At 47.0% G+C, this 18847-nt stretch overlaps 1 long non-coding RNA gene across 1 annotated transcript; it reads left to right on the top strand.

Annotated features, from left to right (window-relative positions):
* Positions 1 to 693: 693 nt before the first annotated feature.
* LOC139047567 (uncharacterized) lies at positions 694 to 1588 on the top strand. The gene is made up of 3 exons (XR_011507225.1): positions 694 to 830; positions 1407 to 1483; positions 1566 to 1588. It is a non-coding gene; the product is annotated as an uncharacterized lncRNA (long non-coding RNA).
* The last annotated feature ends 17259 nt before the right edge of the window (positions 1589 to 18847 follow it).

Here is an 18847-nt window from a genome sequence, read left to right as displayed (position 1 = left end):
AAGGCTCAGGCGTGGGAAGAAGTTGCCGCCGAAATAGGATGCGACCTGCAAGGTATGTTTACAAATATTAGTGCCTCTATGTTTCCGCATGCAGGGTGGGCTTTCTGCAACTATGTCGCTTTCGCTAAGAAGGGAGTGTCACCCGTTCAAAGTACCCACTTTTCATCATAGCTCGCCGTGGTCAAAATACATTCAACTCCAACCGCCGCGCGCCCTGCATGTTACTGTGGTGGTGCCCGTACGCCAGTTGCGTGTTCTTTCGAGCGAACGAAGGTTGTTACCTCTCGTAATGAGTGAATGAACAGCGACCCCATGCAATCGCGCGACGATGCAACGATTCTCTACAGGAAAGATTGCAACCGCTACAAGGGGCTGAGCTGTATGTGCGGCGATGTTGGGCGCGCGGATGTGTTTGGGCGCAGCAGTTTCGGTCCACTATTGGGCGCGTGACCCTTAGCTACGTTAATACTTTCTGTGCACACCTATATGGTTCGCCGCGGCAAGCCAAGGACAGAGGAGTGTGATAGCATTGAAATAGTATTCAGGTGATAGTAGTCAGGTGATAGCATTCAAGTTGATGCTGCTCCCTTGCTTGTTGCTGGCACGCGAAGATAGCTGTGAGCTAATAATTTGGCTGTACTTCCAGAAAAACATCTACAGGCTAGGTGGAAGAGCCTGCGGGATACATTCACGAAAAAGTACCGGGTGCACAAACACGGCGCCCCGAGTGGCTCAGGTGCAAGTGACGCGAAGGGAATCAATGATGCAAGCGTGAGCTGGCCTTATTTCACCTTGCTGAAGTTCTTAAAAGATCAGGCGGAAGTGGCCAGGTGAGTGCCTTCTAGTTGTTTGACTTCGTCGTTTCAGGTTTGCATGCAAGCAAATGAATTGTTTTGTTTAAGTGTAAAAGTTATTGCACAGGCGAAGCAACCTGGCTCCTTTAAAGTTAGAATTCTACAATACATGAAAGCAACTGGTACTTCATCATGCACGTGCGAGCTAGTTGCTTTTGTCAAACCGGTAGTATGCAAGCTAATGCAAATGAAAACAGATTGCTCACATTTCCATATGTGCCATTACTTATTTTATTTATACATATGTAAGCCTCCTACAGGTACTGGGCCATCACTGAACTGAAATATGGAAAAAAACGTATACACAAATATTAAACGGGGAAAATACAGGATTACAAAATTACAATGAAGGTGCTCCCAATGGATCCCTTTTCACCTCAAACAATCCACAATAATAGTAATAACATGGGAAAAATTAAAATAAGGAAAGTCTGTACTCGCGCGCACGCTCACACACACACACACGCACACACACAGGGCCCTCTCTTCTATGCCATAAAACACCGATCTACGGTCGACACGCTTCTTATAAAGCTGGTTGTATTTTTTCAGTACCATATCCAACATTTCTCAGCCGGCTGCGACTGAAACCGCTGAGGAAGTGTTCGAGAGATTGTACAACACTGGAGGTAAAAGTTACGGCTGGAGTTATTAATCATTAGAGTCAGTGCTGAGGATGTTTACGCTGCCTTGGCTTTTTCTTTTGTCCAGGAGCGCAGGAAGAACAGAAGGACGAGATTTGCAGATCCCCGTATACAAGCTTCGTAGAAGAAAGTAGTGTTGAGGCAAGGACGTCGAATAGTGACGACACAGCAGCATTACACTCCAGCTCCATAAAACTTGTATCAGAACCTCCGAGGAGGAGGCGAGCCCAGAAGGCTCGCCTCCTTGTGGGAACAAGAACTGGACAGAGTGGACGCCCAAATAGTCGTTAACAGCGACAAAGGAGCCTTGTACGGACAGCTGTTAGCAGAAAAGTTTCGCTCTTGCCCTAAAAGGCTAAAGTCACAAATGGAACTTGAACTCTTAGATTTTTTAAAGAAATACACGTTCGAAGAACCTCAATAAAAACCTCATGCATACAGGTGTTGTGCCTAAGTTTTTTGAGGTGGCGGGAGGCCAGTATGCGCCCACTGCCACGTCACAGCACCTTCATTCATGAAGTACTGTGCGAACATGTTTCTTGTTGCCGCAGCACTCGCACTATAGTTCCTTGACGGTGTTGCTTCCAAGTCAAGCAAGTCTCTCCTCTGGATTTCAGTCCTCCATTGAGCTGGAACAATGTTGCCATAGTCGTCCTCCACGTCTGCATAGCCTGGCGGACAGTACGTTGCCTCACTTGCCGCACACAGAAAGTTGTGGAGCACACAGCACGCCAGGACAACATATGTTGCATTGTCGGGCAGTAGGTTGATGCGGCCAAGTAGAACTCGCCATGGTGCAGCCAGAATGCCAAAAGCTTTCTCGACGATGCGCCTGGAAAAAATACACTTCGCGCATATAATAAAAGATTGTTCAAATGCTGCCAAAGCCTTTAAGGCATATGTTAAAAAAATAACTCCAGTGTTCCTAAAAATAAAGCTAGGAACAATCTGCTGACAAGCAACCATTTTTTAAATTCAGTTGGAATAACTTCTTTGCACAGCAAAAAGTTGCTTTAGACATCTGGTTTGACTCACCGCAGACCTGCATGGGTGTTTAAAATGCAAGTAAATCTCATATCTGCGTTGCTCTGTTTTCTCCGACTAGTACCCTTTCCTCTTTTAACCCCACTGGGACGTGCAGTTCACCAAAGTGCGAATAATACAGAGGATAATAATACAGAGAAAGTAAGGAACACAGGCAAACTTCAGTATGCTTGTGTAATCCGTGCTTAGCGAAGCACAAGTTGTCTTCCTATGGTGAATGGAGGCTTGCCGAAAACCCCCTCCCCATACCTTGCTCTGCTCAGCCTGTAGTTGAAGACCCTCTGGGTCGGCGTCAGGTGTTTTCCTGGGTACGGGCGCAGGAAATCAGGTCGAAGCTGGAATGCCTCGTCCCCAACAAACACGTGAGGTGCAATGTTGTTGCTGTTTGGGAGACGTGCTGCTACCGGGAGGTTCAAGTCTTCATTTCCAAGCTGCCTTCCGAATGAACTTGCCTTGAACACTCCCCTGTCACTGTGCCGGCCTGCAGCCCCAACGTCGACCATGATGTAGCGGTAGCTGGCGTCAACAATCGCCATCAACACGATAGAGAATGTGCCCTGGAGTATGTAAAAATTCATTCTCGTTATTAGAAGCAGCACAGACCAGTTCATTGCAAAAAAAAAATACTTTGAATACTATACCTTGTAGTTAAAATATTTGCTGCCAGAGTTTGGTGGCGCCTTAATTTGGATGTGCTTGCCATCGACTGCCCCGATGTAATTGGGGAAATTCCAGCGCCTGCTGAATTTCTCAGCGATGTTTTGCCATTGGGCAAGTCCTGGCTCCTAGGTTACACAAACAAGAAAGCAGTGCATTTTGAACAGGTTGCAATGCATGACATCGCTTAAACAGAAATAACTTCACTTCTGAGTATTTACCGCTCTTAATACCTGTTACGCCCGTGATTCGCTTCACAAAAAAGAGTATAAACAAAAATAGGGCCAGCCATACTCACAGGTAGGTACAGCGACTGTAAGTGCCGCCAGAGAACTTTGCAGGTGTGGTGAATGACGACACGACATGTTGATGGCGCAACTCTGACATTCATTGCAATCTGCTTGATTGCACTCCCTGAGGAGAGCTACCTGCGCACATAGAAAAACGCTCAATCAATGAGGTGAAACAGTGGGGCTCTTCGATTTACAGACTCGGACTCACCGTCGACTCCCCGAGAAGCAGTCTAGCATTCGTTTTTAACATATATTCCTGTGGCGTGGGAAATCCTAGGACTACCCGCAAACATTCCGCGGTGAGTCCGAGATTGTAAATCGAAGAGCCCTAGTATGTGAAAGCATTAGTCTTATTGCAATCGATGCTGTACCTGAGGGTGATGGCCAGCCTCTCTTCAGAACACAAAGGTTCGCGACACAAGAACGACTTCACCAAGTCCCTTTTCACCAGTTCGTGCAGTTCGTTGAACTTGGGTGGTGTCATTCTATAGTATCTAAAAAACATGGTGGGGTCTGCGTCCTTTTTCATGACTTGGAACTGGAACGATTGGAGTAAAACAAGAACATTATTGAACTGTTTAAATGTATAGTCTTTTACAAAGCACTTTATGACTGGTGTATGTACCTTCTTTTTCTCTTTTTTTATTCTAAGGGAGCAATTCATGAAGTCTTGCTCAGCTGCCAAAAGCTATAAATACATACCTCAACGACGCGGCCCTCACCATATTACAAAGGTTACGTCACCTGCCGTCAGCACCCAAAGACAAAAATTTCTCCCGACGGCTGGCGTAATCACTAGCGCCGAATCGGAAATGAGACGGAGGAGAATGACGCACTATGTCCATTACTAACTCTTGAGTCTAGGCGGATGGAGATGACCCATTTGATATTGCTCAGACCACCAGCGCGGCAATAAGTTTTTAGCCACAAACTGCTGAATGAAACGCCTCAAACAAGGGTGATGCATCAGACCAGTACACTCTGTGCTGTTTACACTTACATGTCAGCGGTAATTTCGCAAATTGTAGGAAACACAAACCGGTACTTACCGCGGTGTGGTACTCTCCTTCTTTTTTTCTCTGTTGCCATACCTGGTGCACCCAGTGTTTACGCTGCCTTTTTTTTCTTTGAAGTTCTATTAACTTCATTAACAATAATTTCTTCTTCTGAAGGAGGAGGCTCCGAATAAGAGCCATGGTTAGGCAAGTTCACGTGTGCTACTTTCGGGTCTGCTTGCTTCGGCCGCGCGCGCGTTGAGCCACAGAACAGAGCCGCGGTGTTCGAGGAGCCGAAAGTTGTTTACCCGCCCAGTGTTGCCACAACGCATAGCATCGCCGCTTTCATTAAACTACATCGGTACATGAATGTCCCAAACACATAATAAAGACTAGAAATCATTTCTAAACAAAATTTTACGCGTTTTTAGAGTGTTCCGTAATTCAAAAGCGACAATAATTGTCGTTAAAGTTTTTTTTTGTCATGTGTTTCACGACAGCGCATTTGCCTCGTCTAGCCACACTGATAACAACGCAGCGACTCGCCGGCGGCGGCCGGCCTATCTTCGCTCCATGTAGCGCAGCCCGACGAACATACGGCGTCGCGCCGCGGCAGATTTTCTGCTTCCCGAACTTCGTCGTGAAAGTTCGCTCCATGTATTCTGGCCTTAACGCGAAAGGTGTAGAACTTTGTGGAAAGCACGCGGGTCCAAACGATTAGTCTGGAATATTCGACGACTGCTCTATAAAAGCCGACGCGCTTGACCCGCTGATCAGATTTTCGACGATCACCGAGCGTGTTCGCCGCTATCGTTGTGCTATAAGTGTAGCCTGTTTTGTGGGCACAGGTTCGCCCAATAAAAGTTAGTTTTCTCGCTCACAGTATTGCTACTGTGTTATTCAGCGTCACCACCACGTGACATCTGGTGGAGGTGCTTTGCGTTCATGCACCGGACGCCCCCACAAAGCCGTGACCCAAGCCCTCACTCGGAAGACACCAACGTCGACAAGAACCAGCGAAGTAGCCGCAGGCTGCAAGGACTTCCCCGGGAGCACGGACGTTTGCCCGAGGCGACTAGGAGGATGGCCACCAAGTCCACCCCAGTGGCAGCACCAGCGTCACCCGTCGTGCTGAAGCAGCCCAGGGAGCCTCCGATGTTCCGCGGTTCAACTTTCGAGGACCCGGAAAGCTGGCTTGAGACGTACGAGAGAGTCGCTACCTTTAACAACTGGAACAGCGACGACAAACTGCGATATGTGTTCTTCGCTTTCGAAGACGCGGCCAGGACGTGGTTCGAGAACCCAGAAGCCACCTTAACGACCTGGGAACTTTTCCGAAGCGGCTTCCTACAGACATTCGCAAGCGTCGTACGTCGAGAACGAGCCCAAGCGCTACTAGAAACCCGGGTGCAGCTACCTAATGAGACGACCACGATCTACACGGAAGAAATGAGCCGTCTCTTCCGCCACGCCGAGCCTGAAACGCCCGAGGAGAAGAAAGTCCGCCTGCTGATGCGTGGTGTGAAGGAGGAACTCTTTGCCGGAATGGTACGAAGCCCACCGCAGACCGTCGACAAGTTTCTTCGCGAGGCCACCAGCATCGAGAAGACACTCGAGATGCGAAACCGGCAATTCGACCGCCGCACGAACTCGACATATTACGCCGGACTTCAATCACTGGCCACCGACGACCTGCGCGAGACTATCCGAGCGGTCGTGCGGGAGGAGCTACAAAAGCTGTTCCCACCATCACAGCCACAAGTGGCTTCGATTGCCGACGCCGTGCGTGAGGAGCTCCAACAACAACTTGGAGTAGCCCCTGTATCGCCCCAGCCTGAGCCGCAAGCGATGACCTACGCCGCCGTCGCACGCCGTCAAGGTCCCCCTCCGCGACCGCGACAGGGCCCTGTCACGCCGCAGTTCCGTCGTCCGCCGCCGCCAACACGACCACCCGTCGCCCAGCGCACCTACGCGAGGAAGAAGGACATTTGGCGCGCTCCTGACCACCGCCCGCTCTGCTACCACTGCAGAGAAGCGGGTCATGTCTACCGACGATGTCCATACCGGGAGATGGGACTGCGAGGTTTCGCCGTGAACGCTCCGCGCCCGAAGCAAGGTGAACGCCCCCGCGATATCGCCGACTACCTCGCCGCTACTCAGTGGAGCTCTCGACGACCATCGCGTTCGCCATCACCAGGCCGCTACCTGTCACCGCAGCGCCGACCATATACTGGCCCAGCCCGGGGTCGGTCAGCGAGCCCATATCAGGAAAACTAAAAGCAGCAACCGATGGAGGTGCGGTTGCTGTTCGTCGAACTGACGAAGATCCTCCGCCGCCGACGAAGACACCGAAAAAACTACCTCGACGACATAACGACACGCCGCCGTCCCATCGAAATCGGGAAGCCAAGACTACACCGATGTAAGACGACTTGACGACGCGACGTTCCAACTTCAGTTCAACACGACGCAGCCGTGATCCGACGCCAAGACCTAACTGTAACGCAAGACAAAGAACCAGCGACCTCGACGTGCTTCTCGACGGCCACGCAGTCACCGCCTTAGTAGACACAGGAGCCGATTACTCCGTCATGAGTGGACCCATCACAGCCCAGTTGAGGAAAGTTAAGACTGCATGGGAAGGTTCTCAAATTCGGACCACTGTAGGACACCTGATTACGCCGACAGGGATCTGCACGGCAAGAATTACCATTCATGACCGGTCTTACCCTGCCTCCTTCGTTGTCCTCCAACAGTGTTCACAAGACGTCATTCTCGGCATGGACTTCTTTAATAAACATGGCGCAGTCATCGACCTGAAGTCGAAATCGATAACGCTGTCACAAGATCAAGCGATACCGCCGGAGACCTGTCGTAGTCACCATGCTTTGAGTGTGCTCGAAGATGAAGTGAGCATCCCGCCGCGCTCCAGCATTATTATTTCGGTCGGCACTGAAACACCCGCTGACGTAGAAGGCGTCATCGAGGGCGACCAACATCTATGGCTCGACCGTGAAATTTTCGTCGCAAGAGGGATCGCTGGACTCAACGGAGGGCAAGTGGAAGTTATGCTAACCAACTTCAGCCAAGAGTTCAAGCACATCAACAAGGGCACGACAATCGCATATATCGAGGAAATTGTGGAAACCAGCAATGCCTTTGTCCTCTCGGATTCAGCCGCATCTGCCCCGATGAGCATAGTCCCCGAACAAGACTTCGACGTGAATCCAAGTATTCCTATGAGTAAGCAGCAACAGATCAGAAGTCTTCTCCGACGATACAAAGACTGCTTTTCGACGTCATCGAGGATTCGACAAACACCAGTTGCAAAGCATCGCATAATAACCGAAGAGAGCGCTCGACCACTCCGCCAGAGCCCTTACCGAGTTTCGACGCGAGAACGTGAAGCTATTAGGCAACAAGTCGACGAAATGCGGCGCGACGACATTATCCAGCCGTCGAAAAGCCCATGGGCCTCTCCTGTAGTCCTGGTAAAGAAAAAGGATGGAACCCAACGCTTCTGCGTCGATTATCGTCGACTGAACAAGATCACGAAGAAGGATGTGTACCCCCTTCCACGGATAGATGACGCATTGGATCGGCTCTGCAATGCTAAATACTTCTCGTCGATGGACCTCAAGTCTGGCTACTGGCAAATAGAAGTCGACGAGAGAGATCGCGAAAAGACTGCCTTCATCACGCCAGACGGCCTCTACGAGTTCAAGGTCATGCCATTCGGACTGTGCTCGGCGCCTGCAGCGTTTCAGCGCGTCATGGACACGGTGTTAGCCGGACTGAAGTGGCAGACGTGTCTTGTTTACCTGGATGACGTCGTTGTCTTCGCCGGAAATTTCGACGATCACCTTAGGCGGCTTGCGACAGTGTTAGAAGTCATCAAGTCATCAGGGCTCACTCTGAAGCCAGAAAAGTGCCATTTCGCTTACGAGGAGCTTTTGTTCCTAGGCTACGTGGTCAGCAAATTAGGAGTACGCCCCGACCCACAGAAGACAGCTGCCATCGCAAAGTTCCCGCAGCCAACCGACAAGAAGGCAGTGCGCAGATTCCTTGGCATGTGTGCCTACTATAGGCGCTTTGTCAAGGACTTTTCACGCATCGTGGAGCCGCTAACACATCTAACCAAATGTGATGTCGCGTTCAAGTGGGAAACGCCGCAGGCCAAGGCATTTCAAGAACTCAAATGACGCATGCAGACGCCAGCGGTACTTGCACACTTCGACGAGGACGCTGATACCGAAATTCACACTGACGCCAGTAGCCTAGGCCTCGGTGCCGTCCTAGTCCAGAGGAAAAAAGGACTTGAAAGGGTGATATCGTATGCTAGCCGGGCGCTGTCAAAAGCGGAAAGCAACTATTCTACGACTGAAAAGGAATGCCTCGCCATCATTTGGGCTACAGCTAAATTCCGCCCTTACCTCTATGGCAGGCCATTCAAAGTCGTCAGTGACCATCACGCATTGTGTTGGCTAGCTAACTTAAAGGACCCTTCAAAACGGCTGGCGCGGTGGAGCCTCAGACTACAAGAATATGACGTCACGGTAATATACAAGTCCAGAAGAAAACACTCCGACGCCGACTGCTTATCGCGCGCCCCCATCGATCCCCCGCCGCAAGACGACGAGGACGACGACGCCTTCCTTGGGATAATAAGCGCGGAAGACTTCACTAAATAGCAACGAGCCGACCCGGAGCTAAAAGGCCTCGTCGAGTATTTGGAAGGGAACACCGACGTTGTCCCTAGGGCATTTAAGCGCGGGTTATCTTCGTTCACGCTACAAAACAACCTACTCGTGAAGAAGATCTTCTCACCAGTCCGCGCCAGCTACCTTCTTGTTATACCGTCAGCGCTGCGTCCAGAAATACTGCACGCCCTACACGACGATCCAACCGCTGGGTACCTCGGATTCTCCCGGACGCTGTCGAGAATACAGGAAAGGTATTACTGGCCGCGTCTGACCGCCGACGTCGCCCGTTACGTCAAGACATGCCGAGACTGTCAACGACGCAAGACGCCGCCGACAGGGCCAGCAGGATTACTACAGCCAATCGAACCTCCTCGCCGACCAGTCCAGCAGATTGGGATGGATTTGTTGGGGCCGTTTCCGATATCAACATCCGGGAATAAGTGGATTGTCGTGGCGACGGACTCTCTCACCCGTTTTGCTGAAACTAAAGCTCTACCAAAAGGCAGCGCAGCCGAAGTGGTGAAATTTTTCGTCGAGAACATCCTGCTGCGACATGGTGCCCCAGAAGTCCTCATCACCGACAGAGGAACGGCTTTTACAGCAGAGCTCACCCAAGCCATTCAGCAGTACAACCAGAGAAGCCACAGGAGGACAACTGCCTACCATCCGCAGATGAATGGTCTCACGGAGCGCCTGAGCAAGACGCTTGCCGACATGCTAGCAATGTACGTCGACGTCGAACACAAGACGTGGGACGCGGTCCTGCCGTACGTAACCTTTGCGTACAACACGGCGGTGCAAGAAACAACACAGATCACGCCGTTTAAGCTGGTTTACGGCAGGAACCCGACGACGACGCTTGACGCCATGCTGCCGCACGTAACTGACGAAGAGAATGTTGGCGTCGCTTGCTATCTCCAGCGCGCCGAAGAAGCCCGACAGCTCGCCCGCTTGCGAATCAAGAGCCAGCAGAGGACCGACAGCCGACACTACAACCTCCGACGATGCTTCGTCGAGTACCAGCCTGGCGACCGTGTTTGGGTCTGGACCCCGATACGCCGATGAGGACTCAGTGAGAAACTACTCCTACGCTATTTCGGACCCTACAAGGTCATCCGACGTATTGGCGCTCTGGACTATGAGGTCGTGCCAGACGGCATTTCGCATTCGCAGACGCGCCGCGCACGATCTGAAGTGGTCCACGTGGTGCGCCTTAAACCCTTTTACGGAAGCTGATGAACTTATTTTGTTGTTTTCTTTGCTACGAGTGCTTTTGTTTATTACCTTCGTTTGTTTGCAGCATCGGGTCGATGCTTTTTAAGAGGGGGGTATTGACACGTGTACTTATCTTTATGGGGCGACCACGTTTCGCCGCTTAACAACTGTAATCGCACAGCGAGGGACGCATCCGACGTTTCTGGAAAGTTATCGATGCTTCTACCCGGCTGTCTGTTGTCGCAGAACCTTGTGTTATCTGATTTCATCGCGTAACGCGAAAGGTGTAGAACTTTGTGGAAAGCACGCAGGTCCAAACGATTAGTCTGGAATATTCGACGACTGCTCTATAAAAGCCGACGCGCTTGACCCGTTGATCAGATTTTCGACGATCGCCGAGAGTGTTCGCCGCTGTCGTTGTGCTATAAGTGTAGCCTGTTTTGTGGGCACAGGTTCGCCCAATAAAAGTTAGTTTTCTCGTTCACAGTATTGCTACTGTGTTATTCAGCGTCACCACCACGTGACAATATCATTTACATAGATTAAAAATAAGGTCGCTCCCATAATTGCTTCGTTCGAAGACTCCACCACCAATATTTTATATTGGAGACAACAAATCTTTAAAGTCTACATATTGTGTTCTATTCTATATGCCTCTGCCTATTTCGTTATTTTGAAAGATATCTATTACGATTTCTTTTTGAGTGAGTAATACTGTTTCAGGGGATCCATTCTTTCGAAACCCGTGCTGAAAGTCAAGGAACAGGTTATGATCTTCAAAGAAAGATAGTACCCTACCAAACATTAATTTTTCTATACCCTTCGAGAACACTGGTAGTACAGAAATACGATAGTACGATAGTTACTAATCAAATTCATGTCGCCGCTTTTAAACACCGGTATCACTCAAGCCATTTGCAGTGCCTTTAGTAGCACAGCGGGAGGTAATATGAGATCGTAAATGTAACAGCGGGGCATATTAGGTGAAGAACTTGTTTAATGGGCGCTATTTGGAGACCCGTTCCATCTACTGACTTGCTATTTTTCATACTACTTATGCACGAGAAAACTTCTATGTAGTTCACGGGCGCAACGAAAAGGGATGATGGACAGCTGCTTCCCTTCATGGATTCAATATTTTTTGATTGCACTTCACCTTACCCTGATATGCCTGTAAAAGAAAGAAATTGTTGAAAGCGTAAGCTATACAGGTCTCTTAAATTCGTTTTCCTTCATGCTGAAAGTTTTCAGAAGCATCACCGGTGTTTTGCAGCAATTAAGTTTTCGCCAGATTACATGCCATCGCTGTTCATCAGGGCTCCAAAATACAAGCGTGAAATAGGCGCCTTGAGCCATATTTATATTTTGATGTCAGAATATTTCTGTTCTTTTTGAATTGCCGATGCAACTCTTCATATTTTGATTGTATAAACTGTGCGTACAATCGGTTGTCATCCATGATCATTTGAAGCAAGTCAGACGTCATCCAGGGTTTCAGTGCCTTTGTTGGCGTAGCTGTCTTTCTTAGTGGAAAATGTGCGTCATAGATAGACTTGAATGTAGTGGTGAAGTTAAGGTAAGCGGCATCACTATTATGTGCCTCGGAAATGTGGTTACAAGTCTGTTGGCTAATGGCAGTAAAAAGTATTCCAGATTTGCAAGATTTGTTTCGTTATAGATTGTGTATAAATTATTTGCCTCTTCTGATTAACATGGACAGCGTTATCAGCTATCATGACGATTCCAAGATGGTCACTAATATCGGTATAAACTATGTCTGCAGTTAATAAATTACTGTCAATATTTGTAATGAATACATCACTTTAGAAAGTGAATAAATTCACTTTAGCAAGTCACACGCATCGGCTTTGTTATTACGCTAAAATACCATTAGCAGTAATTAGGTACTGCAGTTCTTTTTGGGATCGAGTCAATGAAAGCATATTTATGTTAATATCGCCACCTCGAGCCATATTTATAGACTGATTAGATGCATAGCTAAAAATTGTTTCAAGAAATTCAAAAAAGCCATTAGGGCACTAGCGTGTGGCATGTAAATAGCACAGAAAAGTTTGCTCGAACTTTGTAGAGTGAGCACATCATAATGAGCAGTTGTCGTCGTATATTCTACGAATATTTCGCACGATAATGTTTCTCCAAGCAGAAGTGCGACTCCGTCTCCCCTTTTATAAAGGCGGTTTTGATAAAAGCACTCATAGCCAGGACAGTGAAATACAATCGATGCTGGTGTGTACCAGGTTTCAGTCAACATTATTGCTGTAGGTGACATTCCGAAAGTATCGAGTAGGACAGCTAATTCATCTTCATCGTTTGTTAAGAGGAAGCTTTAGCTCGGACTCAACACAACACCGACGCGGCTTATCAAATACATGTAAAATGCAGAAACGTTTTTCAGAGATAACCCCTAGACCGATTTAGATCAAATTTCTTGTATTTGAGAGAGAAGGTTTAATTCTAGTGACTGTTGGTAGCGGAATTTCCATTTAGGTCTTGAATTCTGTTGAAAAAGTTTTCAAACATTTGACAGTGAAAAAAAAAATAGAAGCACAAAGTTCACAATTTATGGCTCTGCATCAAGAACAGATATCGCGGTTCTGTAAACGACATTCATTACATCATTCAAAACAAAAAACTAATGTGATTTTGCATCTGACGTGAATTTGTTACGTTGTTTACAAGGGTTCTGCAAAAGCTGTATTTCAATATTACTATATTTCTTTACATTCATGTGTAACCTCAATTTTGTCTGCTTAGATGTACTATTAGATTCAATTCAGAGAATTGTATTATCATTTTTCGTTGTTGAGTTACAGAGTTGTAAACTTGATAGTCTAATTTTTTGAAAATTCTCGATTTCTGCGGATTTTTTATAAAAAATTTACAACCTAACTTGAAAATTTGAAACCAACAGTCACTAGATTTTAAGGTTTTATTTTTAAATGCAGCAAACCTCGTCACGTTCGGTAAAGTGGTTGCCGAGAAAACCGAATTCTTTTTTTATATGTATTTAGATAGGAGCACCCGAGCTAAAGCTACCTCTTAAGGATCTGACGTTTAAATGAAAAACGGACAAAGCAGATATTTTGGTTTCACTATATTCTTAATTTTGTGTGGCTGATAACCCATGTCGGGAGACAAATTTTAGGTGCCTGCAGGTACAACTACACAATTTCATGCAAATCATCAAACTGGGTGGCCGTTATGACTGCTGAGGTATCCGTTCTGCGCGCAAATATTTTACCATTCCGAGTCCATGCATATTTCCACTGGCACTCTTCTTTCTTTGCATTTGCCGGACCGAACGGTTTTTTTCATGGAAGGGTTCAAGTGCTCATTAATGAATAGGGGGGTTTTGGGTTTATGTTCAATGTCCACTGACGTCATTCTCAGCTTTCGAGCATTCTCAAGAAAGCAGTCAGGGACTGATCTGCGAGCAAACTGCACCATTATGCTTGGAGCTTCTGTATTCCCCATAGTTCGAACGCAGTTACAGACATCGATGTCTTCACTTTCAAGCGTCATATTAATAGCCTTTGCTATCTTTTTTGTGATATCCATGACATTCTCATCTTACATCTTCGGAACTCCTTTCACTTCAAAGTTGTGACGCCGCATGTACTGTTCATTTTGTAGAAGTTTCACTTCATGCTCTCAAACTCGAGCATGCAAAGCGTCTCGTTCCTTTTATAGATTTGCTATGGAGGTTCTTAGCTCCCCATTTTCTAATTCAATGCCGTTCACAGACGTTTTTATTTCTTCATAACTTTCGTTATGAAGCCTAGGCTGTTCTTTATTTTGCGGATGTCCTTTCTTATGTCCCCTTCGAGACATTCCTGTAGTTCAGGAATTCTTGTTTAAGTTCTTGTTTCAGTTCTTCAAAACGTTTAATAACATCCTTTGACAGTGCCACTGGGCAAAGGGGAAAGAAGCTTGCAGTTCGGATAACGCAACGACAGCAACAGTACAGAAGAGCAAGTACAAGCAATAGTTGGTATGCAGCAGCAGTAAGGACAAATGAAAAAAAAGCTCACAGGCTGGTAGGGCTAAATTTCACCCACATGAATTACACCAAAGGGCTTAGAAAAGCGTGCGATCGCCGTGATTGCTGCTGGCAAGGGAAGCGTCGATGCGTTATTCGCCGGCTTTTCTGCTCTCCACCAGGAATCCACGCAGGCGCAGTACACTAGGCTAGGAAAGGCCTTTGATGTACGTGGTCCCATGATGGCCGTCGTCTCCAGTGATCGCCGAAGTCAAACCGCTCGCAAATATAGCTTGGCCGGCACCTGAGAATATACACTAAAGCGCTTAGAAAAGCGTGCGATCGCTGTGCCTGCTGCTGCCAAGTGAGCAGCAGGAGAATCCGGATTGACACTGCTATCTAATTGACGACGCATTGCTAGTCTCGAGCTCTAACAGAAGTTCTTGTTCAGCACCCTTCATCCTGCATCATACATTGTTCCTGACACAGCACGCATCTCTCACCACAGCAGTCATCCGCAGCAAGTCGCACGCCCGCGTGCCTGAACAACTCATCATCCGCCTCGTTCATTCCTGGAACTGGCAAAATCTGGAGCGGTCTTTCTGCTGAAATTGGTGACATCACTTTCCCGGCTTTATTCCAGCAAAGTGTGAGTGATCACATTACATATAGATAATAATGCGTACATGATGCGAAACCTATTTAAAACCCACCCATCATGTAACACTCCGGGAGTCTTTGAGGACAATAAACTGAAGTTACCTGAGGACGCAATTCAATGCGCTTCTTGCTACCATCCTCCATCCATCCATCCATAGTGCTACCATCTGTGTTACCATCCACAGTGTCATTGTAAATACGTGCGTGTAACCCATACGTTCGTTTTTTTTTTACCACATTCAATATTTAACGGGGACCGTATTAGGTCGTTCTCCCGCTGCCATCATGCTTCTATCTCGTCTTTGAAATTGTGTTTTGGCCATCACCCTGCCGCTATTATATAGTTTTGACTTCTCACCGTTTACACACTACCGCGTTACTGGAGCTGTGAACCACAGCAAGAAAATTAAAAATTTAATTTTGAGGTTTCATGAGCCAAAATACGATTTGATTATGCCGCATGCCTTAGTGTGGTGCTACGGAAGAATATTGACAACCTCGGGTTGTTTAACATGTACCTAAGTATAAGTGCACGAGCGTTTTCATATGTCGCCCCCCCCCCCTCTCCCCGCCTAGATAGGCAGCCACCGGGGCCAGGATTCAATCCTGCGACCCCGTGCTTAGAAGTCCAACACCATAGCCACTGAGCAAGCATGGAGAGTACCGTGGCAGGAAATCTGGTACCGACTTCTTGTGACACTTTTTCGAACGACAATGATTCTGAATTAATTTTGCGCTCCCTGAATATTACCGTCGTGGGAAAATCATAACAGGACTGCGTGCAGGCGATTCTGCCACTATCAACTTCTTACATAAGGAGTTGGTTAGGATGTGATAGGTTGCCCCACAATATGCCACTACCAGTGCTGCAGCTTTGATGCAGCACTTCAGATGACGCGCAAGTCTGTAAATGGCATAAGGCTTACGGACAAGCTAATAATGTCTATTGTAGCCATTATCTACGTGTCGTCATTGTCGCTGCTCTCTTCATCTCGAAAACTTTGATATGTTTTTGTCTTCGTTACGCCATCGCACAGGCGTCCTGTAGCACCCGTTGTTGTCGCCAACATATAATGCAATTTCATATTCATTATTCTTATTATTGTCATGTCTATGTCGTCGTCAGATCATCGTACCGCCTTTTTCATCTAAGCGGCGTCGTAGTGAGGTCGTCGTAACGTTGTAAAGATTTTCTCTCACCCTAACTTACCTTCATTACTTTGCGTTGGAGCGTGGCAGTAGACCGGAAACGAAATTATAAACTAGACACACAAAGCGGTGACTTCAAAATATATTGATTAAGATATTTCCACGGAAATGTGAAATAAAACACGAGCCCGTGCCCTGGGAAAAACAAGAAACAACAGAGGCCAATATATTTAGCAAATATGTGTCAGCTGCGAAACTACATCAGCTCATCGTGAAACGCACTCTCGCTGTTTTGCGCAAATTCCCGGAAAGCCAATTCTTCTCAAATATAGCGATTGCAAACTTTATTTCCCATCTCCAGAAATTGATGGATTTCGGCCCCTACATAATTTGTTGAACATCAAAATGCGTCAGCCAGCCTTTTTCAAAAATTAGAATTCAAAGCGTCTGCCTAGTTTAATTTATTTTGTTACCATCTTCTAAAGCCCCTTTGTACCACTGTTGTTTGAGATATTCTGTTTTGTTTTTTGATATTATGTCCTTTGGGCAACACAAGTGCACCAATATTAAGGCGTAAAGCTGTTCTTGAGCACTCTAATAGAATAAATAACTACGCTTCCTTTTAATGTCATACACACTTCAAGGCACTTATGTTGCACTTAGAGCGGCGATGCTGGCACTTCAAACAACACTAAGTGCCCACTAAATGCCATAAACACGTATGTTATCAAAATGAAGTAGCGTGCCGACGTTCGTGGTTGGAACTGGAAACTCCGCGGATCCCTTGACACACGCACGCATATATATATATATATATATATATATATATATAGGAAGCTGGCCGTCATTTTTGCGACTGTATTGCTCAGAACTTGAACAGATTAATACAGGGGTAATGTCGGACATTGTTGGTTGGGTGATGGGAGTGGCGCAAAACGCTGGGTCATCTACTTCAGTGTGAGCTAACCGATGTTGGCGGGCTTACACACCTCTTGATATACATATCAGTTTTGTTGATCTGGATTGTTTTCGTTGCTTTAGCGTGTAACAGCTTTTTTTTGTTATCGTTATGTCTGTGTTTCTTTTTTCAGCGGAGATAGGGGGGGGGGGGGGGGGTATCGCGCGGTATGTATTCTATATTTGGACGCCTTGAATTCGAGTAATACTAGCTCGCCACTACATGCTCAACATAACGCAACCATACGTCTTGAAATAATGTTGAATCATAAGAGCAGAGGAAAGCTGACACATACACGTCTTCAAATGTGATGATGGTGAAATCGTGAACGCTATGCTTTTAACATAGGGGTTAATTACGTATAACTTCTTTTAAAGCGGCACCAGATAAGAGGAAAGAGAAAGCACAATGCGTAGTTTCTATGAGGTACATCTAAAACATGCTCATTTTGTGAGGAGGAAGACGTCACGGAAAACTCAAGATCAAACCAGCCAGAACTGAACGTATGCCGAGCGAAATTAACGAAATACTCAATATTACCCTTTGGGAAGTTAGCACATAAGTGTTTTGTTTTGTGGCCACAAGATCCCGCTGGCACCGCTGCGATGGAGGAGCGAAGAAACAAGCTCAACAGTGATGTCTGGAATAAATTCCTCATGAATTGCCAGCGGAACGGATATTTTTTTTTTTTGCCACAAGAGAGCTTTGTTTTTTTGTTTTTTTTTAATGCGAGGATAAATGCCTCAGGGCATACAAGGGTATGGGATGGGGGAGCTTCAATCCCGTTTACGTATGAACAAGCTCGAGCTTAACAAAGCTGAGAGCTTTGTTGAGGGGAGAAGTTACGTTGAGCGAAGAGATTGGACTAATTGTGAGTCAGGCTGCATTCTACATAGACGCACAAGGAACGAAATGGTAGTTTTTATAAAGAAGCCTTTCTTTTCTGCATTCGGAAACATTAGGCCGTAAATTTCACAGGTTATTGTGCTTTCGAAATATATTATGACTTTGTGTTACCGTGTTTTTTTTTTTTTCTCTTGAGAACGCTATTCCAGTAGACGCCCGGGCGCAAATAAGTCTGCTTTTGCGTAGAAAAGCTTGAGCGGAGCAGCTGGCGTTGCATGGATGAAAGAGTAAGGGAAACGAGACCATGAATCAAAACTTCTCTTGCATAATTTTCGCTTACAAGGTCTATTGCTTCTCTTCAGTCGCTTTCATCATCTCTACACTCCAAAGCCGTGGGTAGGCCCCTCAAAAGCGAAGAACGCTTCTATCGCTAAAGCAAGCCAACGACCTGCCGCACTGAATAACGCGGTTGCCTAATGTGTATTGCAAACCGTTGCATCTGTGCTCTGCCGGTTCAAGCCCCCGCTATCTCTTCATCAAAACCTGAACTTCGGTCCATTTTGTAGGCACGTATGCTAAATATAAACCGGAATCGCTACGCCGGCTTGCTGCCAAAGCGCGTAAATGCAAGAGCGATGGTGCATAGGAGCCGGCAATTCATTGCAGCGGTTCTACAGCACCCATAAATATTCACTCGACCATGGCAGCGTGGCCGGCGTAAGAGTGCAGAAAGTCGATACACACTGGCAAGTATTAAGCTGGCTGATTCATGAGCGCTTGCGCCCAAATATCGAGTACTGAAGCTAGCCTTGCACATGAAGACCCGATC

This window comes from Dermacentor albipictus, chromosome 7 (genome assembly GCF_038994185.2).
Source record: "Dermacentor albipictus isolate Rhodes 1998 colony chromosome 7, USDA_Dalb.pri_finalv2, whole genome shotgun sequence".
In the NCBI taxonomy this organism is placed as follows: domain Eukaryota; kingdom Metazoa; phylum Arthropoda; class Arachnida; order Ixodida; family Ixodidae; genus Dermacentor; species Dermacentor albipictus.
The sequence above is the reverse complement of the archived record's forward strand: the minus strand, read 5'-3'. Positions and strand labels throughout refer to the sequence as shown.